Raw genomic sequence first — 24,867 nt, 5'->3', positions numbered from 1 at the left:
AAGAGACTCAGTAGGAGTTTTATGATCAAGATTCTTTGTGCTTTCCCCCAATATCTCCCTTATAATATTAGGGAGGTTTTTAGTACGTATTTTTTGAATTAAAGATGTTTAAAATGTAAAAAAACATGTCTTTTCTAGTCAGTCATTGCAAATTGGTTGACTAGATTATTATTGCATAGTGAACATATATACCAAGCTGTATAAACAAAATACACTGTGTGGTTTAAGGGCACATCACGTTGTTTTCCTATACACACATGATATTGACATATGTACGCATAGTACTTGGAGATTTTTCGCTTCCCTTTTAGACACATGCACTATTATGAAAATAAGGCAAGCAGACGAGGAGGCCTTAGGAGACACAACACAGTATATTCGAGATATTGTACGCTTTTAAGGTTAATAACTTTTTCTTGTATGCTTAATAACTTTTTCTTGTATGCTTTTGTTGTCCACTAGTATCCTCAAGCCCCATCATCTCGTCAAGTGCAACTTCAATTAGCACAGCATCACGATCAAGCTTCAGGTATTTTCTATTTTGAAGCCTCTTGGGGTTTCTTTGTATGCTATTGAAGTAATGCTGGGACTTAATTGACCTTGTAAGTCTATTCTATGCCATGCGATGACTTCTTTTTTTAAATGCATCTTTGTCACATTGGCAGGATGGTAAAATTAAGAACTTCTGAGAGGAGGGGGAGAGGTGGAAGAGGAGAACGAGGAGGCAAGAGAGGTGGAAGGACAGGTAGCAAGAGAAGTTTGCAAGTGGAATCTACACCAAATTTAGAGATTCAAAAAGAGGTTGAAATTGAAGTTGAAGAGGATAAGGAGATGGAAGACTTTGAAGACACTACTATAATTGTGGAGGAATCTTCTAAGAAGAGAAAGAAAGAGGATAAACAACTGGATGAGGAGTTTGAGCAAGAGTTTCCTGCTGCACTTGATATTGGCCAAGGGAAGGATGTTATTGAATCTCTTGGAATCAATCCTGGAAAGATTGCTCCCTTGATCCCATTATGTTGTTGTGTTGTAAACACAAGAGTGAGAGGCCTACGAACTGATATGGATAGCCTAAAGCAAGCTCTAGAGGCAGAAAAATATATTCAACAGAAAGGAATGTTTATTTTATCTACAACACTTTCGGATGGTGTTTCACAAGAGGTGACAGATGAAATTGAACAATCATGGGATTCTTGTTGGAGGGATGTAAATGCAGAATTTGAGGCACACATTGTTGATGATTGGTCATTTTTGTCTCGAAAGATGTTTTTTGTGTGGGAGGGGAATCACCGTACCATTGCATGGATGTCTCTAATTGAGGAGAAATTCAAGACATCAAAGGCATGGCATATTCGAGTTTTAGCAAGTTTTATTACTCCAGAGAAAGAAACAGAAATGAAGCTAATAGCTGCTCTTCAAAGGTTCAATCTGTAAGTGCGAGTTCTTGCTTATATGTATTACCTTTTTTCGAGCTTTTAAAGGTTTTGTGAACAATTCTTAATATGTTTGAAGCTATGTATTTTTTATTTTTCAGCCTTAATGAAACAACAATTATTAAAACAAATCTCAAGGATTATTTGTACAACATGAAGACAATGTGTTCATGTGATGAGAATGAGTACTTATCACTTGTTTCTGAGGAAGAAAAAAAGACACTTGAAAAGCATAGGGCAAATGAAAGCAGTAAAGGATCAAGTACTTGGTATCCTTTGAAATCTCTGATGCTAGGGAGAATGGTATTTGCAGTAAGTTTCATACCATTTGTCATGGATGTCTTTTAAATTAGAACTAACTAATTCATTGTACTCATTCATCTCTTTGGAATATATTTTAGCCACTATACAAGCAAGATTATGAGGCAAAGCTAAAGGAACTTCAGCCAAATTTGAGTGTTGCTGATATGGAGAAAGCACTTAAAAGTATTCGAAAGGATGTGAATCTCAAGTATGGTCGAAAAATGATCAAGGTATGGTTAATTTAATGATTCTTAACATAAAGTTGACTTTTTAAAGTGTTCAAGTGTTTTTTGAGATTGGTCATATGATGTTTGTTTACAAAATGATCAAGGTATGGGATATGCATGTATTGTATGATTAAAAAATACAGTTGAGTGTGACGATTGCATGTATTGTTTATATGTAGATTCTGTCTATTATCAAACCAACAAATGGTGAAGATTGGTTTAATATCTTGTGGAGCCTCCCATTTGATGATAAATCATCCATTGTCACATTGGAAAAGTTGTATAACATCTCCATTGCAAAAGTCTCAAAGGAGACACAACTAGCAACCCTCAGAATCTTAGGGTCAGATTCAAATTTGAGAACAAGTTATGGGATGCCAAAAGCTGATAGAGAATTCATAAAGTGGATGGCGAAAGAGGCATGGATGGATCAATTGCTTTGTGAATCTGAGAGGTTACTCTCTCAGGTCTTGGCAACAAGCTAGCTTTGTGCTTCCTCAAGATCCTACGTTGAGAGAGTATTTTGGGGAAATACAAGCAATGAACAGACTTGAACTTTATGAAGATTTAAAGGATTCAATAACTATTGCTACAGCTGCAACAGGACAAATGGAGATGACGAGGGCATCTTGATGATTGGTATTTAGGTAAGCAATACATGTTTTTTCCTTTTCAATTAAAAATCCATCCTTAAGTATTTTGCTTTTGTACTAAGACTCTTATTGTATGCAGATTCTTGCAATCCTTAAAAGCTGTTGGTAAGATTGAAAAATTGTTGCCCATATGTCGAGTATGGACAAAAATTTAGGACTTAAAATTCTGTATGTACTCTCCAAACATGATAGAAAAAGAAGGGAAGCAAGTGCTGTCTGAGTGGGAGAGAAAGAACTGCCCGTGTGGTGGCTTGATATGAAAAAAGGATGTTGCATCGAGGAGGAGGTAGAGTTGTACACACATCATAAAAAGGGAGAGATGGGTTCATGAAGCTCAAATTCAGTCCATGAGGATGATGCAGTCATTGAGGTTCAAAAAACACTTGAGAAGATGACTAAAAAGGACAAAGATTCAAGTATGGAACTAAAGAAGGGTGCTAGGCCACCAAAAAATCCTAGTACTAATAATGGTAAGTTCTCTTGATCTTTTTTCAAGCTGTTATTTGTTTGTGTAACATATGTTGTTATCACTTTGTGTCTTTACATATGTGGTGTGGGTACAGATGTGCAGGTACTGCAGTCTACACCCATTTTGAAAGGATGTAAATGGAAAGATAGGTCTGTCCGCTTTTTGTACATTCCATTGACCTCTCTAACTTTGAATCAGAGTGGCACATGTGATGCTTCACATTGCAAGGTTTGGTGCTATGATTATGTCGAGTTTGGGAAGCAATTGTTTGTCTCAAACTTCACACAAGCCTATATAGACATGAAGGAATACTTTGTGGCTTTTGGAGGTGAAAGAAAAACAAGAAATGGTAAGAGTGTTGCTTGGGCTGTAGATTTTGTCATTATTGATCTGCCTACACAGCTAGAAGCTCTTGGAGTAGAGGATTCCACATCTCCATCTTGGAATTTATTAACAGAGGACCATGTATGCTACTCCTTGCTAGTAGCGGCCACAGTTGTTTCACATTCTGGCTGGATCCTAGTTATGTGTGCTCCTCATGTTCTTCATTTGGTTGAGCGTTATGCTAGGATCAGTAGATTGGAGTTTGCATGTCGAATGTACATGCAATGCTTGGATGCATATTGCACAATCAAAGTTGGTGGTATTGATCATAAGGTGAGACAATTGTCATACAATGACCTGTTGAAAGAATTTATGCTCTTGTATAATGAAATGGCTTGTACCAAGTATATGTTTAATTCTTTTCTTATCTTTAGGTGGATGTTGTGGTTTTATGCCTTCTTCATCAGGTTGGTATGTCTTGTGTTTGTAATCCTGGAAATGCTTCCGTGGTTGGTACCAAATTGGGCATTGCTTTTGGAAGTAGTTTGTTTCATCATTATTTACCAAGTGAGCAGACTATAAAACATGGAGAGAGTATTCCATGGAGAGGTGCATTGGAGAAGGCTCCATGCATGATGTTGTATTTCTTGGAGTTCTTGTGTCCAATTTCTGGACATGTGGTTCTATGCAAAAAGCATGCGTGCATTCTGGGAGAGCATGCTTATCTATTGAGAATGATCCTGACATTTGCAATTCTATATTGAAACCATTTTTGGATGGACAGAAAGGAAAGGGAAATGTGTTAAGCAACTATGGGACTCTAAATGATTCTGAAGATGTGGAAATGGTTGTTAATCTTCCAGACGACTAGTAAGTATGTTACTCTCGTGTTTTATCTTTTTAAACCTATTTGTTGGAGAATATTATTATCAATGAGGCATTGATATTGATTGATCTATTTTAGCTTTTTGCCTTCTTATGCAGGTGCTATGGCTGAGATGATGTGTAATGACATTGCATTCAATGCCCCCATCAAAGAGAGAAGGCATCGTCGCAATATCTATGTGGATGACATCAGTAAAGAAGATTGAGTCTAGTGATTTGACATGAGTTTTTCCCTTCAAGCAATTCATTTTGCTTGTGATGCCCTAGTATTGAACATGCATAACTTTTGTGGTGTCTTGCACCTATTTCATTTGCTAGAGATGTAGTAATCATATTGAAGAACTATTAGTACATCATGTGAGTACCCACCATGAATATTAATCTCAATATCGCATATTCAATTTTGAGCATGTTGGTTTCATAAAACTTTTTCTATTTGCTAGAGATGTGACAATCATGTCATATCTTAATTAAGGTTTGCATGTCAAAACTATGAGTTGTGTACAAATGATCATCATGGTGAATTGAATCTTGAAGTATCTCCTTGATGCAACTAATAAATGTTTCGGCATAGATGCATGCAAATTTGCACCCTAAATTCTTCACCATGTGACTTGCAATCATTTCATAATCACTATCTATCATGATAGTATGAATGATGGATGATGTAGGTGGAGGGTGTTGAAATGAAGTAGACATGAAAAGTATTTTTGTGAATAAAGGGATCTTATAAGCCCTAAATACTATTGGAAAGAAATGTAATTAAATGTATATAGCATCTTTGTAGGGTAGTTTTATGACTAAAGGGTGTGTGATGTTAGCGGCATCTTTGTGGGGTAGAAATGTATATAGTATCTTCTTGGGGTAGTTTTATGACTAAATGGTGTGTGATGTTATGATAAAATTGTCTACGAAATCACAATATAGGCCATGCTTAAAAAAATGTGCTCAGACCAAGACGCTCAGAGAAAAGACGTACCTTGAACTTTCATAGCATCATCAAGAGATTGTGTTTACCATTCAATTTGCATTAGATTGAATAATTTATGTGGTTTGTTATTTTGTAGGGCATCTAAACATGTAATAAGCACATTAGGAACACTCCATCCTGCACTTCTTAACAATAAAAACAACATCACTTTTTCATTTTGTGTGTAAGCTATAATAACATAAATGATAACTTTTAAGTTTGTAATAAAGCTTTAGTTAAAAGTCTAAACAAGGACTATCATTGCTATAGGTTCCATTACAAACTAATGGAAGCTCATGTGGATGGAGAGTGGTCGCAAACACATGGAGATATATGCAATCAAAATTTCCAGTAGACATATCAAAAAGAGTAGATGTGTGTTTTTGATAGACACATCAAAATGAGTTGTAAAAATTTGAAATATTTTCCTTAAACTTTTATATCCTAATATATACTAAGGTTTTGGTCATGATTACAATCATGTGAATCTTCTTGCAGATTCAAATCACTACAAGGGATCGGGCTCATACCCACACTCCTAGCCGCTAAAAATGACTTGTGAAAAAAAGTACCGGGCCCGTGTATCAGCGCATGTATAATCGCGGCCAGAGACATGCGTGTAAAAGCGCGTGTATAGGACTGTTCAGATGCGCTGATACACGGGTGTATACACGCATTCTGTGCGTGTAGACGCGCTGATACAAGGGTCTATACAGCGTTTTGTCAGTTTAGCTGCGCTTATACATGCGTATTTCACAGATTTGACGTGTCGATACACGCGTGTTTTACAGATTATCCATGTATATACACGTAAATTTTTGCAGATCCGACGCGTTTATACACGCGAACAGAGAGCAAAAAAAAAAATACAGAGAGTGCTATTTGGTAGCTGAATGCTGTTCCAGCATTCCAGCATCCAATAACACTCTCTAGAATTTTTTTTTGGGTGCATTGGACCATCCACGAGGAAGATTAAGACAAGAACGACATGAATGCATACATTGTCAATACACGATTCAAGACAGACATGAATGCAATACTATCGATTCAGGATTCAATATTACCATCAAAATTTTATGTGTACACATATATGCAAGGGAGTCTATATGTCGAAGTAGCCCATGGCTTTAGTTACAAAAATATATATACAACCACATCCTCAATATGGAATGTGATACTATAAGTCTGAGTACTACTCAGACCCAGATGATGACTCGGTGCTCCCTCCATGCTCAGATGAGCTCACATCGGTCGGAATGTATGATGAGTAGTGCTCACGTCCACCCTCTGCAGTGGCGGCGGGTGGATCATCAGCAGCTTGTGCATGTTCAAGTAATATATAGTATATAAGTATATATATATATGTAATTCAATAAACCAAAATCATTCGTTTAGAGTTTTCAAGTACCTGTCGACCGTATGGTCTCATGGCCATCTCAAACTGCACGTCCGTAATACGTCCCTTGGCTTTGAAGATGGCCCACGTGTCACGTCTGCTATGTCGGCGACCATACCCAGTATCGTGGGCTGTGGGCTTCCTCCCTGTAACCCGTCGCTGTATCATAATCAACATAATTTGTAAGATTAAAACAATCATAAAATCAATGAATTAAGTAAACAATCAAATAAAGTGGCAAGATACTTACGAACTCTGCCTCCCATGACTCGACGCCGCCAGATCCGAAATGCGAAGATCCTATGGTCTCCATCTGGATCTGTCGTGCCTCCACATGCTCTTCACGCCACCCTCTGCTCGTTTCTTTGCCTCCTTCCACTCGCGTTTGTGCGCAGTGGCAGGTTTCTCGGTAGGATAGCCACCCGCAGATACATTTAGCCCATCATCGTACGCGAGTTTTTTAAGGTGAGATCTTTTATTACTTAAGATCTCCCTTATTCACGTCCTTCCCCATACATCGGAGAATGTAGCGTGTGGGGGATTGGGGTACCGACTATGTACAACCTCTATCACCTGCCTAACTAATCGGCTATTTTGATCTTTAAATTTAATAAAATAATTTCTATACAAGTTTGATACTACCCCACGCATGTACTCCATTACCTCTTTCCCCCTCGCATCCATCACTATCCCGCCCCTATCCGTCACATCAGAGCAGATCACTCTCTCCACCTCTCTCATCTCCTCCTCTTCCGAACTGTCTCCTCTAACTCTTCTCCCTCTATCTCCTCTCTCACCGCGTGCCCTACTACCTCCCCCACCAAAGCACCTGCCGCATCCCCCACTTCCACTCTTCCTACTGCTGCGGGTGGAGTCACGACTGGGGGATTGTCTACGTGACGATGGCTGTGAGCCCTGACGTGACGGTGGCTCTGAGGGAGTACGTGATGGTGGCTGTGAGCCCTGACGTGATGGTGCTTGGGAGGGTGTGCGTGAGTGTGTCTGGGACGAGGTATGTCTCCTCGGTGGGCGTGGAAGAGGAGAAGCTGCATGCCGTCTCGTCGGACTCGTAGGCATAGACGGCAGTGGAGTGCCCTGGATACTCGCGGTAGGGGTATAGACACCAGGCATGGAAGGAGGGGGATGGGCATACATGTACTCTGTAAGCTCAACTGGACCAGGATGGTGCCCAAAATGATTTAGCATCTCCATCAGCCAATTGCTGTACGCAAATGGATCGGATGAAGAACCTGAAATATCCATAAAGAATCTGCAAAAAAAAAAAGTACATACATGATTGCATCAAAGCACAAATGCAAGCTAGGCGCACATATGATTTTCCACCATCAAACTGACATCACTATCTACAGAATTCACATCTTCAACAACACTCAGAACTATAGAGTTATCCTCCTACAACTCTTCAAAAACTACATCACTATCACCACATCATCCATCTTGTGTGGTTATCTTCAAAGGATGCACACACATTATTGCATGCATGACTATCACAATCCTCATGTACATCATGGGCTGTCTCTTGACTCACACAAATATCATCATCCAAGCCACCTATCAGCCTGAAAACCATAGAATGGGGAAACACAGTCTCGCGTATACACCCATCCAGAAACGTGTGTATACACCCGTCCAGAAACGCGTGTATATGCGCGTGAACAGTCTGTGCAGACAAGATACACGCGTTCCTACACACGACCTGCAAAAAAAAAAATTGAAAGTGATCGACCTGCAACAATGTGTCCTTATAAAAGGCCCACTGTCGCCCCTGTCAGAATCGTTCACCAGATGGCAACCAGAGAAAGAGAAGGACGGAGACAAACCCATAAAAGAAAGAGACAATAGCATAAACAAATCTAAGGAAAGAGACAGGGCAAAGGACAAACTGACTCACCTCTGAAAAAGTGAGTCTTCTTTTTGGTCGGTTTCCTTCACCCGTGTGTGCTCCTTGTCTGCTCCTTGCACTTAGGTTTAGTGCTCTGTTGGAAGAGGCGACAACGAAGGAGAGCAGATCTATTTTTTGAAAATATTAATTTGGGGAAGGCGGGTTATTTTTAGTATGAACAGGTCGTCGCGTGTAGAAACGCATGTATTTTCGCGTTTATGATAATACAACCGCGTTTATACGCGTGATTTTTAGTATCTAGCCGCGTTTATACACACAATTTTCAGGATGTAGCCGCTTTAATACACGCGATTTTTAGGATGTAGCCGCGTTAATACACGCGATTTTTAGGATGTAGCCGTGTTAATACACGCGATTTTTATACTTTCATTATGATTTTGTGTTTTCTGGTTTGTACATAGGATGTCATCAACCTCCTCAAGCAGTTCTGGTGAAGATGAGACAATGCATCATCGTAATTGCGATGTGTGGTTGGGACAAAGGATCAAGTGTATGTGTAATCGATGTCAAGGATGCATTGTACGAGCACGTCGAATTACCTTGAATCACATCTCCATGTATGGAGAATGGAATCAAACACGTTTAGAGGTGAGTAGATGTAAATTGATAGTATTCAAATGACTCATGGTATCCAAATTAAATTAGTGGAGTTGTAATATATATACTCTAATTGAAGCAGGATGCAGTACCACACCCTAAAATGGTGCCCTACGCACGGCGAGAGCACGCAAAGCGTCGACGAGATGATGCTGGAGCTTCTGGATCTATTGTCAAAGATGAGTGGGAAAGGGATGACAATAGCCCTGCACCCCACGAAGTTGTGGAAGAGGAAGTGTTTGATGATATGGTGCGGAATATTTTTAAGGATGATCCCAAAGGTATGGACGACGATGATATGGAACAAGAGCATCTTTACAAGGCTTCATCGACACCGGTTTTTGAAGGGTGCACATTCTCTATTTTACGTGCTTCACTTGAACTACTCAATATACAAACAGTTTATGGATGGAGCAATGCAAGTCTTGACACATTATTGAAGTAAGCATTCTAACTTGCAAATTTGAATTAGTGGTTTAAGGTTTCGGGTTTAGGACTAATTGATGATATTGGATGCAGGCTATTATCAAACATGCTTCCAAAGGGAAATAGACTACCCACCTCAAGAGACATAGCGAGGCGCTATGTGACATCTCTTGGAGGATTGGATTATGATCACATACATGCATGCGTCAATGATTGCATTCTCTTTCGTGGGATGCATAAGAAGGCTCGACATTGTCCCACTTGTGGTGAAGCAAGGTATAGAACAGATGTGAAGAGTTTTAATGTACCTCATAAAGTCTTGCGACACTTTCCTATAATTCCTCGCATCAAACACATGTTCAAGTGCAAATCCATAGCAGAGCTCATGTCATTGGCATTCCTCAAATTGATCGGATGATGGCATGTGGAGAATTCCCGCAGACACTCTTGCTTGGAAGCATATTGAAGATGAGTGGCCCAGCTTCAAAAAACAGAGCCCAGAAACTTGAGACTTGGCCTAGGTATGGATGGAGTGAATCCATTTGGTTTCAAAAGCACTGCATACAGCGTGTGGCCAGTTGTGTTGGTGAATTACAACCTTCCACCATCAATGGCGATCAAGAAGGGACATCTTATATTATCCCTTCTAATTCCAGGGAAACATAAATCAAGCATATGGATGTTTATATCGAACCGTTGATTGATGAGTTGGAGGAACTATGGAGAGGTGTTGCGGTGGTGGACATTAGTAGGCCTCCCTCCTCTCGACACTTCGACTTAAAAGTAGTGTTGATGTGGACAATGCATGACTTTCCAGGATACAGCGATTGTTTTGGTAAGAATTCTAATTACCTCCCTACTCTAATACTCATATTAATTATAAATATTGACTTTATTATTCTAACTTTTATTTATATTTTAACAGGTTTGAAAACATCGGGTAAACATGCATGTCCTGTTTGTGGCCCTTCGTTAGTACATGAGTATGCTGACGGTTTGTGTAAGACCATATTCGATAATCATCATCGATTTCTCCCCTCAGATCATCCTAAATATGTTGCTAGTAAGAGTAACATTCCTCCACAAACACTTCGTGCAAAAGATTGGAAGCGTATTTGGGAGTCTACAAATATTCTTCCTCCAGATGGCATGAACAGGTATAGTAATGTTTTTCAATCTTGTTTTGTGTAGTCTCTAATTGGATTAAAGGTCACATAGTGCAATCCCTTGTGTAGGTACTCCATTTTTTTCGGCTACCATATTGGACCCATCTTAAGATCAACCATCTTCTTGATCCCATGCACATCTTCAAGAATGTGGGATCTGGTATTTGGGAACATGTTAGTGGTAAACGAGACAATGTGAGCGTACGGGAGGACTTGCGGGTCACAGGACGTATGCACCAAGCTTGGCCACGAGAGGAGGGTGGGCACGTTCGTCTTCCGCCTGCACCATGGATTATATCAAAGAAAGAGGAGAAGCAGGTAAAGCAGGCCATCACCACTTTACGTACTCCCACTGGATGCATGAGATCATTGAAGGGAGCCTTTACAACCACTAAGAAAAGAGGCGTTGAGCAACTATATGGGTTGAAGTCCCACAATTGGCACAAGATGCTCCAAGTAAGTGTTTTCCAAGTCTTGTATGTTGAAATTGAATTTTGTAATGCCATAAACCATATATACATGTGCTCTTATGTGCGCAGTTCATACTACCTACTAGCATCGACCATTGTGCAAATAAGAGTTTGAAAAAATATATTTATAAGATGGGCGAGCTTGTGAGGTATGTAAAACCCATGTCAGATCACCCTTCATTATACCTCACAAAATGAATGTGCATAAGGTATAACGTACTATTTATTTATTTTTCAGATATGTTAGTTCTAAAGCAGTTGATCCAGCCACGTTGGATGATGCGCGTGTTATGGCAGTGGAGGTGGTTTGTTTGGTAGAGGAGACTTTTCCGCGAACCATTCTCACAAGTCAACTACATCTCATTGTGCATTTAGTGGACGAAATTGCTTTATGTGGCACTGTGCATGCACGTTGGATGTTCTTCCTAGAGCGCTTCATGAAGACCTTAAAGGACTTTGTGAGGCAAAGTACAAGGCCTAAAGGAAGCATGGCCGAGGGTTGGTTGATACAAGAGTCTCTTGTATATATTTCAAAATTTCTTGGTCAGGTGGACAGCTCTTTGCCACGACTATGGAGCAATGAAGAGGACTTCAGGATGACCTCTATTGTGCCTCAAGGAAAAGGACAGAGTAAAGTAATTGACAGAACATTGATTGATGATCTCAATTTCACTTGCATCCTTAATAGTGATGTGATGAGCAGATGGGTTACAAGATATGAGGATGCAAAGACAAAAAGGCAAGCAGAAAGAGCTCTCTTTCGTAGGCAACATGGCTCTCGTAAGGCGTACCCTAAGCATCTAGCAACACTTCCGAATTATATCCATGTTGATTGGTTGCATGAGGAAATGGAGAGATTAGAGAGCGACGACGACGGGCTGCATATCACGGCGGAAGAATGGGAGTATGCACGAGGATGCATGTTAAAGGTACATAGAACTAATGTTTTGCATTAGTTGAAAGTGATTTGCTTTTAATATTTATCAACATTGCTTACACAAATATTGCTTCTATTTTGGTCCAGTGCACTATGTTCAATGCTATATGGTGTGAAGGCAAGCATTTTCGAACACAAAGAATTGATGAAAAGAGGAATACACAAGATTGCGGTGTCATTAGTAGATTTGAAGGAGCTAATGGAAAAATGGATGATTATTGTGGCACAATCCAAGACATATTTAGGCTTGACTTTCGTCGCTTCTTTGTGTATGTTTTGGATGTCAAATGGCAAATGAACGTGGTGGAAAAAGGGCCTAATGCAACGATAAAACGCCATGCAAGTGGCTATGTAACTATTGACTCTACAAAGTTTTGGCAAACAAAGAAAGATAGGCTCGTATTGCCTCAACAATGTGAGCAGGTATGCATTTTTTTACTAATGTGTTTCATGTACATATATATCTAAGCTCGCATACCCCTTGACTTTTGATATGCTAATTAATTACTGCAGTATGTGTATTTGAGTAGGTTATCTATCTGCCAATGGTGCATGACATTAAATGGTGGTACGTCATCCCTATTGCACCATGTTCCAAAGTGATGTATAATACATTCACTGATACAGAGCATAGGGAGGATGTAACAAGTCGCAATGAAGATGATGTCAAACATGCCAATGAAGATGTTATGATCGATAATCAAGAAATAAGAGATGATCATGATAATGAGGATGAGCGTGCCATTTCTCATGATCATGATCATGAGAATGACCCTACCATTGAGGATGATAGTGATGTTGATGAGGATGATCAAGACATCGATACCATTATCAATGGACAGAATATCGATAGTGGAATAAATTTAATTGTAGCCTTACAAATTGATCAAATGGATATTGATGTTGATCATTTAGCAAGGATGAATCTTATTGAAGATGAGATCGAACCCTAACCAATCCATCACTGAATCGTTCTAAATTGATGACATTTCTATTGTATGTGTTGTCTTTTAATTATCATCTCATGATTTATTTTTGTATGTAAATGCATGTAGTGGGATTGTGTAATGATATATACTGTAATGTACTATGAGATGGTTTAAAGAAAATAGTTTTTAATTTTGTAAAGGAATTTAGTTTTTCTTAATAAAGCGTGTATTGATGCATGTATTAATGCGTGTATATACATGCGCTTATACACGTGAATTTAAATGCCAATATACATGCGCCCGATACTATTCAAATACATGCGCGACCATACACACGCCCGTAATTTATCGCGTGTATGAAACGCGTGTATGGCAGCATTGTCTTGTAGTGAATTCACCAACCATCAATCCCACCATGATGGTAAAGAAGCCATAAAAAAGGAAAGGACCTATGATGTCTGTTGAAATTCAAGAAGAAGAAAATGAGAGACACGGAGAAGGAAAAGGCTTCTGGAAAAAGAAAAAAGAGGCCAAGTCAAAGAAAACATCCAAGAAAACAGAGTCCAAGCCGACCAAGGAAGGCAAAGAGGCAAAGGTTTCTATGGACACTAACCCTCCAAAGTAGATAGTTTTATGTTCTCACACATTGTAACCAACCACTTTTTATAGATACTACCATTGTAATAAATATATTTTTTCTCATTTTACATTGGTTATCTTGTCTTAATAATGTTGAATAATTATTTTACAAAATGAATTGATAAATAAGACGAGATAGATGGATGCAAAATTATAGTGTTAAGAAAACTTCAAGATTACAAGGAGCAAACATTTCATGCAACTAGAAGTATTTTCAGACCTTCTTCCCACCAGAATACCATCTACCTTAAATTTGTAGTTTGATGGTATGGCATCTAATAGAAATTCCAAGGACGTAAGCACGTCCCTCAATGTCTATTTTGTATTTATAAAGGATGACTCTATTGTCATCATCACTCAAGCTGACTGTTAGGTCATACTACATAAAATGTTCCTCTGAATCCAATGGTATCCAAGTCCCTCTACTCTTTTTCCATCGTCTGTACTCTAAGCTAATGTACAAGGTTTGCGAGAGAGATATTGTATTCCATCACCATAGATTTAATGCAAGCATTACATTTTATAATATCACCCCTATGGATGACTTCATTCACTTTCCATTCTTCTCCAACTGCATTATCCAAGTCAGACTCAGATATATGTGTAGATAGCCACATTGCTTTTGTCCTCTTCATGTTTGCTTCTCAAAAACATGCCAAAAATACATGAAGAGGTATAAACCATGATAGCATAATCCTCTTAGAAATCCTTTATACTTTCAGGTATAAACCATGATAGCATAATCCTCTTAGAAATCCTTTATACTTTCATAGACTTTTGAATATCCAAGATAATCCTGGATTTAAATACTAATAGAGTACCTTTGTCTGGAAAATCTCAATCGAATGAATTTAGGCTTAGTATAGACAAACTCTCCAGTCTTCCATAAGCTTCTGGTCTTATAGGGATAATATACTTAACATTGTACAAAAATATTTGTTTATTAATGAAAAAAGCATATGGTTGATCAAAAAATAATACTTTCCTAAGATCAACATCCATGGCTTCAAAAGTCTGTGAATGACTCCACAAGTTTCCACTCAATTCTTGTTGATGAATAAACATCTATCACATAGACAACACATGTGAATAATCCATATAATTATAAAGAACATAATTAAAATTACAAAAAATATCTTACAATAAGCTTCCAATGTAGATGTTGGAGTAGAAGAATGCATGTGCATCTCTCTTGTTGTGTACACATGTTGCACCTTTTCCTTCCACATCCATATTTTGCTATCTTGAATTCCGATATATGTCCCTTCCAATGGTATTTTACTAAGCCTCTTCTTTGCCTTTTTATCCGATGAGGACCTTTTCATGATGGTTGCATAGTCACTCAATCATTTAATTTGATGTTTATACCATTCCACACACCCTGATTATCTTTAACATTACGAAGAATGCATGATGAAATGGCATTAGGAGTGTGCCTCACGTTATACTATTGTCTCGACATTATTAGATGATGAATATAGGAGACGATGATGTAAAAAGACAACTAGAAAGAGGTGCAATCATGGTAGATTAGGGAATTCAAATGTATTTACTCATTTTGGGGAGAACTTAAATTTCAAATTTTAACTTTTTGAAGTACTGACATTTGGCACGTGAGGACATGCCCTTGAAGTCGGAACCCACTAAAGTGATTGAAATAGCGACGTTGTATCACATTAAAGTGGTGATAACCCACTAAAATGGCCAAAGCTAGTGAAGTTAGTAAAAATTGGATATGATACCCAATGTCATATCTATGATTGAATGTCACATTTCTATCGGTCCAAAACTTAATCCAAATCCAGTATGCAAGTGATTAAAATGCGACACAACAATAATGACACCAGAAGACCATTTACAAGAAGACAGTCTGGTTCTAAAGTTACTACCAGTCATAGTAACACAGAGGAACGTGCAAACACAAGGGCTCTTATTCAAGGATCATGGGCAACTCCTCTACTTCCCATCTCTGTGCTCCTATCCAATATAGTTGGGATATCATTAGAAGAGGCAGAGCCATCCTCACCTTAGAGCATCACTTTGCCCTCGAAAGTAAGTGGTGAAGTTAGGAAAGCAGCAAAAGTAGCGGAGTGGAGACACCCCCACAAAACCTGCCAGCACGACACCTATCAATATAGGAGGGCTACACAGCTATTGGAAGTCACTGAGGATTATTCCACTACTCTCTAGAAGAACTATGACTAGCTGCATGATCGGATAATCAACATGATAATTCCAGACAAATACCAATAACAAATCGACAACCACGGTACCGCCAAGATCCTTGCTCACATCAAGGAACTCAAGGAAAGTACGCTTGGAAGAAGTAACTACTACCCTAGAATTCTTCTTCTAGAAGACTGCTTCCGCGAAGTAGTCCCCAAAATTCATCTTGTGGAAAACGTTCATTATCCTCTGCCTTCCGGGTCCTCTCTTCCAAGATGTGCATGCTACCACAACATTCAGGATCCGGCCTCTAAAAAGCATTAAACCAGAGGTCATCACTAACATCTCCATTAGTTGTGATCAGAACTTGCCTAGAGGCTAAAAGACATCTAACAATCCAGAAGACAACAACATTGTGGGTTTAAGTCATAACACTATTTATTAAGCGGTCAGCCTAGTAGTGTAAAGTGATTTTTATGTTATGTCTTTTTTTGCATTAGATTCGTATTTTTCTAGTGTATGTTACATGCATAACCAGTGAACCTCAGTAGGTTGCAACGGGAATAAGCGGTCATATTCCCCTGTCAACACCTAAGTACACCACACGTGCTAGATTAAAGTTACATAGAGAGGGAGAGACAAAACTCCACTTTTATTTCACAAATGGGAGAAGGAGTTACAAACAAGATAAATTGGCCTTTATAGTTCCAATCCTTTTCCCACTAGATCGCTGAGGAGTAAGTGACTTGCGGCGCCCAAAACATAGTTACACGACTTTTCTATATGGTCTGGCTAACTGACCAACATCCTTTTGTCTTTCCTTCTAAGCTCAATACTTGGGACCGTATTTAGGAAATTTCGCTTATCCAATGATGGTATTTACAATATAGTATATGTGCCCATTACATAAGTGTGCAGACATAATTGTTGTAGGAATGTGTTAACTAATATGTGGTTTTAACAGTAAAATATTGGTCTTAGCAATTGTAAATGGGAATGTGTATAATAAATTGCCTAACGTTAAATGGGTAAGGTCAAAAGGCTAAGGTTAAAACTTGAGGCCAAGGAAGTTAAATGAACAGAGAGATAAGGGTAAATTGAATGACTATGTATATAGTTAGCTCTTGTGCATGAGATATGGGGGGGGGCTACCATGAGATAACTAAGGGAGTATGTGTGTGGAGTGCCCAACCATCATTTTCACTAATAAAAATATCACCTCTCACTCTAGAAATACACAAATATTTTCATAGGAGGAGAGAGAGTACTCTGTATCAATTTCAATGCATGCACTTCATTTTTACCTAGTACTACAATCATTATTTCCACTTTGGGTACCACGATTACACATCTACAAGGACTTGGGAAATATTGTAGCACCTAGGGAGTCTATAGAAAAACTTGTATACTTATAGGGAGATGAGAAAAATATTTATTTCATCTTAGTGATGTACTCTAACCACCAAAGCTACGCCAAGAGGAGGAGAGGGAGTACTCCATATCAATTTCACTGCTTGCACCTCATTTTTACCTAGTACTACAATCATTACTTTCCATTTTGGGTACCTCAACAATTGCACATTTACAAGGTCCTGCAGAAATATGATTACACCTAGGGAGTCTATAGCAAAAATCATGTACTTCTAGGGAGCTATGTAGCAAATCTATTTCATCTTAGTGATCTACTCTTACTCCCAAAGCTATGCCAAGAGGTACAATCAATATCCACATTTAAATATTTACTATTTCTTGTCAATTCTTGCATATGAATTAAGTTTGATCATGTTAATATAGATAGATAAACTATTTTTAGTTAAATCAATACACAACACCGTGGTAAGTCTATTAATCGCTTAGGATATTCAATTTTCTCAAGGTTGTGTGATGACCAAAGAGGCTTAAATAGTCCAAATAAATCCTTTTTCTTAAGGGGATATAAATTAAATTAAAGTTTAGTACTTATTATTTTCTTATAAGTGAGAACTTCTCTACACAAATCCCAAAAATAGAGAATTAATTAATATTTTTTTAGCACATTAGCCTTATGATTATTAAAGATTTATTATTTTTAGGGCCACATAAAATAATGTGTTTTTTTCACTTAGAATAACCCAGTATGGTTAGCCTAAGATGAATTATTCCAACCTTAGGATTGGGGTTAGTAATCTAGCTTTGAACCTATAATTGTAGAGAGAGAGAATCCTAATACACAAGCTACACATGTAAAGGGTTCAAAAAAAATAGATTAATATTTTAGAGTAAATTACACCTTAAAGTGGCTTGAAATAGTTGACTTTTAATTGGTAAAATAGATTAATAATTATGCTAGATTTTAGAGAGAGAAATCTATTATCTCATTAATCAAGGGCATAAATGCACAAAATATTATCCAAAAGATATGAACATCATGTCAGGCCTTAAGTTTTTGAATGAAATGAGGAGAAGAGCACCTTGACACTAGGGGTAGGTATAAACATTTGAGAATAAATGAAACTTTTGTCATGATTTCTAGCATAATCATGCCCATGATTCCCGATCACGTCCCTGATTCTACATAAATATGGTAATTATAGACTTGAGTAATCCAACTCAATATTTTTGCTAGTTAAAACCATTTCATGCACTTAAGGTTAAGAATTCTTGTTGGTGTTAGCATTGCCCAAGTGACAATAGTGCATCTAACCAACCGGGATCCTTCTAAAGAGAGAACCCTAGGGTCAGCTCACTTGACTAGCTCACAAAGGAGTGTGTTTGCTTTGTAGAGACTGAATTCTAGTGAGGAAACCATGGAGAATCCTTTTAACAAGGAATTGGTAGGGGAGAAGGGTACTTCTTCTCTAAAATTACCTAGTGGGCTAGAGTTGTTTTCTGAACTCGGGCATGCATCTAGTTGATTGGCCTTGCTGGTCCCTTAACGGATGAGTCCATGGCTCTTTTATATGGATCTGTTGGTTGATCTTGCTGATCTTCAATGGAGAGTCCATTTGGATTTTCTTATGTGATTATATTTTTGGGTACTATGAGCTAGGGAAAAAGGGAGCTCATTTTGGGGCCCTGTAAGAAATTCACTATTTTTTGATTTATTTCTCTCCTAAAAGACCTCAAAAATAATAAAATATGGAAACGTGGCTCAGAACTATTAGTAAGGACTACCAAGCTGTCAGTTCAAAAAGGAATAAGATAATCTTTTGTCTAACTAACACGATTTTGCATTAAATATCTCCTTAGTAAGGACTACCGAGCCGTCAGTTCAGAAAGGAATAAGATAATCTTTTGTCTAACTAACACGATTTTGCATTAAATATCTCCTTAGTTTTTTTTTTGTTTTTCAAAGATTCCGCATCTCTTTTGACGACGTGTGCAGGCCTCTCATAAAGAATCCATCACTGAACTTAATGATTGCATGGATACTGCCACACTTCCACGATTCATGTTACAAAAAGACTATGAGATTGACAAGCAAACTTTGCAACCTTAGAAGCACAAAAAATGGCCGATACTAGTGAGTCACAATCTCAGAAGAAGCGATTACACCATCTTCACATCGACTTAGAAGAACAATATGCTCCAGCACCAAAAAGACGAAAGGATACGGTGCTGAATGCTCAACAACTGGAAAATATGAGAAGAGAAGGGCTTCAACATATTGACTTATGGTGTGATGGAAGCATATATCCAAAATGTCTAGTAAAAAACTCTACACCTCCATTTGTCAATCCAACCACACTACTGAGGTTTGCGGGCGATGGACAAAATGGACTTCTTGGTTATATTTCAGCACAGTCTGCATTTGCAGAAACATATAAAACTATGTACCTACAAGAAAAGGGGGCCAGGATGCAAGAGATAGCCAAGAGATAGCCATTCGTGCAAAATTGGAGCAGTACTTGTAGAATGAAATTGAAGGCATTCAAAGAGTAAAAAAGAGTTGACAAGAGCAAGAAGGAAGAGAACCGTGCTTGGACACAGACAACAAAGCAGGAAGATTAAAAACATTGTAAACTTGAAGGCTGGGACTGGTGGATGCAAGCAAAGAATTCAGAAAGCAAGGCTAGTTTGAAATTTTTCATTTTTTATACTCAAAAAGACTCTCAAATGACTATATCTATTTTGTCTATTAACGCAAAACAAGATTGGAGGTGTTGAATAATATAGGCATATTGTGTTGTTACTTTAGGAAACTATTGGAGCCTGCAAAAGAAAATGTGGAACCCAACCTTCTTCCTGTTAAACAAATGAAAGGATTGCTTTCTTGTGGTGTAGCAAAAGGTTTGATTGAAGAAAAAAAATACAAAACAATCAAACGCAATGTTGTAGAGGACTTTATATCCAATAATCAAGTTGATGGTACTACAATCCAAGAGGCTCTTGATGTTAGTGGAGTTAGCAGGAAGGGATATAGTTCAATTTTCCATGCGATATCCTCAACTTTGAGAGATCAAAGGATTAAATGAGTTTTACTGCCAAATCCAGCAACCGTGTGGAGGATAAGAGGTCATTTGAATGAAAGTATAGATAAGTTTATTGGGCAATATATCCATATTGAAGAAATATTTCATGGTGGTAAAGGAACCACTATGTGTGACCCTTGGAATAATATATTTGTAGATCTACAACAACTTCAAAGAAGAATGGTCGAGTTTTATGGAATAACATTTGAGGAGTGCAAAGGCATTTTGAAATTTGTTATCAAACTGGATGAGTGTGAGGTTGTAAAGGAAAAGAAAATGGAAAGGATTACTATTACATTGATGAATGGAGCACTTGCTATATCATTGACTGAAGCGAGTTTGAAGTATTTTAGTGTGCAGTCGGAGAAACACTTATGGTGGTTAGGCTCGTTCCAGGTATGATCATTTTTTCTTTCGTACTTGATTTTAGTCATTGTTTTCAAATCTTTTATAATAAGACTTTTGTTTTCTATAATCACAGGTGAAGACAGAAGACCATGAAACACTAGATTGGGTGTTTCACCACACGGAAATACCAAGAATAATTAAAAGACAAGTGCAAGGAGAGAATCTCCATGTTGCAGCAGGAAAAGGTGATTTTCAAGTAGAGTGGCACATGGCGGGGAATCTTAAAACACTTAAGTGCATGTATAGCGTTAGAGTAACTCAAAGTCTCCTTGTCTTTACTGCAAAGAATCAGGTCAAGTAATGGATTCCAAATGGTGGAAGAGAGCACCAAATAGAGATAAAGTTGACCCTGACTTCAAGGTCATTCTTGACATTCCACTATGTAATGTTCACATATGCACATTGCATGCTCTATGTCGAATTATTGAGAAATTGGTATTTTTGTATATTGGATTTGCTTGGAAACTCCGTCCTGAAAAAAATAGAAAGGATGCTCTTCAAGCATTGGAAAAAGTGTTATCCGATATAGGTCTGCATGGAGGTGATGTTCATATCACAAAGGATTTTAAAAAGTCTACCAATGGCAAGGAGGTACCAATCAAGCCCTCTATTGGTGGTGTTAAGGCAAGAAGATTCAAGTAAGGCAAGGTAGAACAGTTTCAAGGATTAATTATGGATTGTGGAAGCAAGTCCATAATGCCGTGAAAGATCATGAGGCAGATGGGGAAGCACGAAATGTGAAGGCAGAGGTGTGGAGGTCTCTTGATCAACGCTTCATGTTCTATGACAATGTAACATGGACAAAGAGTGATTACAAGAACTTTGAAGAGGCAATTAAACATTTTGGGAAGTCAATGAAAGACGCGTGGACAGCCTGCAATATAACTCACTACATGGTAAAGTTCTGTCTTCTTCTTTTACTTAAGTGTGATCCTCTTTTTTTTATAACTTACTATGCATTCTTATGTCTCTGTGAAAACAGCCTGCAATATAACTCACTACATGGTAAAGTTCTGTCTTCTTCTTTTACTTAACTGTGATTCTCTTTTTTTTATAACTTACTATGCATTCTTATGTCTCTGTGAAAACAGCATATCATCTACAACCACCTTCCCTATTTTGTCAAAAAGTATGGATGCCAAGCAATTTGGTCTACCCAAGGCATGGAGAAGTTTCACTACATGGCATGTAATGCCTTTTTCAGACACACACAACACTACGGAGGGAGTCAAAAGGCAAATAGTCTGAAGGAAGTCTTCCAATGGTTTTACCGAGGGATTCTATAGAGGCTGCATGCTAAAAGAAAAGTTGCTAGTTCCAAAGTCAAGCTTGCTTTTATTTTAGTCCAAAAGCAAAGACGAAGACAAACTTTGGACAATTCAATGGCAGCACAGAGACATAGACAATGGAGGGATTCGAAGATATTTAGAAACCATAAATGGACAAGTGAACATGAATAGCAGTTTGTAACTTATTGGTGTTATGTCCACATGTTTTCAAACTCAATCAATAGATTTTTATTATGTGGAACAAGTGACTCTTGGTGTTATGCCTATATGTTTTGAGACTCCATCAAAAGTATTTCTTTTGTGAAACATGTGATCTATATTAACAAGCATCAAAAGTATTTCTTTTGTGAAACATGTGATCTATATTAACAAGCATCAATACATCCATGAGCTACACACAAAAAAATCAATCAATACTACTTAATTATGCTAGACACACTATTGATCCTTACCAATAAGGTACTGAGTGTCAAACGCTTTTAGAAGCTACTGAGTGTGGGAAGAGTACTGAAGTGTTGTACGGTGATGGGACAAATGCAAAAGGCTATTGATCGTCCGTACGGACAAGGAACTGATGAGGATAAAAGACTTTGTACAAATCAGTTCAACTTCAACATAATGTTTGTGCTATATTTGATGACTAAATCCTATTACTCCCAGGGCCTGCCAGTCGGAACTCTCTTTTTGAACTTGATTGGACTCTTTTTCTTCCTTGTTGGCTTGATGTCGACTGTCTGTTTATCAATGCTTGCCTCTGTTGCTTGTCTGGGAGGGGTATCCTTGTCTTCAGCTATCTCCACGTGTTCTTCTTCTTGGATTGTGTGGCCTGATACAATCATGGGTGGCTCTCGAAACCTTATGAGCTTGTGTTTTCCATAGCCCTCCAAACATTTGGGCTCCTTAACACCACATGCTAATGCATAAGAAGTGTAAGACAAAAAGTAAGAGGCCCTAGAGGCCTGCTTATTCACATAATCCCGAACTATATCTATACAGACAACCTCTCTATTAAAATGATCTTTTTCTGTTGCCATGGAAGATCATGTCCACCTGAAACCCTAGACAAACATTTAAAGAAGTAAACAATGGCTTCTCCATTGTTGCTCAACTGCCTATGGTAAATCAAGATCTTAGCACTGCCTAGATCATGAATATAATGAGCTAGGCTTGACATTTTGCCAAACCTAGCCGGCCTGCTTCCACTTGTTCTCTGGAGGAATGTGTCATCCACAACTTGTAGCTGCCACATATCAAAAGATTGAAGTGAGACAATAATACACAACTACAAAACATTTAAACACAAGATAAAGTATTTGATTTAAAGTAACAAGATCATACCTTCTCATTTTCATCAGCAACAACAAGAAGTTCATCTTTCCAAAGATTTATTCCTCTCCCCTCCAGTCCAGCCTCTTCTTTAAGCTTTCCCTTGTATAGTGCTAAGAGATTCATAGCTTCCTGTGTGAGCTGGAAGGCTGCTTCATCTGGCTCTTGGAACTTTTCAAATTTCCCTTTTAAGAGGAAGATATACTCTCTACAAAAGAGTCATTCGAGACAGATTGCATGAATTATGCGGTTGATAAATCACGTGAAGAATTCGATAAATCCCTTATGAAATTAAAGCAGTCTTCCAAAATCTCATTTAGAGGAAAGCTCTTCTCTCATGGTGAAGCCAGCATAACATTAGCACTTGCACCTTTAACATGAAATTCTCCTCCCCACACATGGATTGATCTTATTGGCCCATAGGAACCTTAATTTAAAATTTCAAAAAAATCTTGACCCTCAGGATCTAATGTCATAAGTTTGAGGTACTTCCCAATTGACAATCTCGGCCACCCTAGCTAGATCAAATCGAATGCCTTCTGCACTAATTATATATCCAAGGTAATGAACCTCAAACAAATAAAATTTTGACTTCTTCTCATTTTGACGTAGAGCTCGTTGCTTTCTAGCAACTTCAGGACTTTCTCCACATCAGTGTCATGCTGCTAAACCGCTGAAAATACTAGTATGTCATCACTCAAGAAATATGAACACACACTTTCCAATCAATCCTCGAAACACACGCATCATCGTGCAATTGAATGTGGCTGGGATGTTCGTCAAGCCAAAAGGCATGACCACAAATTCATAGTAGGCCCGTTCTGTAGACGGAAGGCTATCTTGGAGATGTCCCCCTCCACAATGAATTATTGCAGTCTAGCTTCATCCATCCCAGCGTGACACCATTTGCAACACTGATCCTGTTTGTCAAGAAAAAAGATGGGTCTTCTCATTTGTGTGTCAATTATCATACACTCAATAAACTAACTATCAAGTGTAGATTCCTGATGCCTCGAATAGATTATGTTCTCAAGAGGCTAAATGGGGCTAAGGTGTTCTCGAAACTCGATTTAAAGAGTGGGTACCACCATATATCATGAGAAGTAGGAAGATTGCATCTAGCATAAGAGAATTATAAAAAGCAGATAAGATATATTGACGAGCAGCTTTATCACAATGGATCCAATTTGAGTAATTAGTTTTCCATTCCTCAAAAATAGGACCAATAGTAATAAGAGCATTAATATCTTGTTCTGCATCAACAAGCTGAGAAGGACAAAATCAGATTGAGGATGATCAGAGGAACTCAAATTCAAAGTTGTTTCCAACTTCTCGAAAACAAGTTTTCAAAATTCACTCTCTACATCCTCATTCACATTCACATACATCCACATCCACATTCCATATCTACATCCATATCCCCATGCACACATCCACATTCACAATCACATACATCCACATTCACATTCACATTCACAT

Source organism: Cibotium barometz, chromosome 45, assembly GCF_041138505.1.
Source record: "Cibotium barometz isolate CiBa-2024 chromosome 45, ASM4113850v1, whole genome shotgun sequence".
Classification (NCBI taxonomy): domain Eukaryota; kingdom Viridiplantae; phylum Streptophyta; class Polypodiopsida; order Cyatheales; family Cibotiaceae; genus Cibotium; species Cibotium barometz.
The sequence above is the reverse complement of the archived record's forward strand: the minus strand, read 5'-3'. Positions refer to the sequence as shown.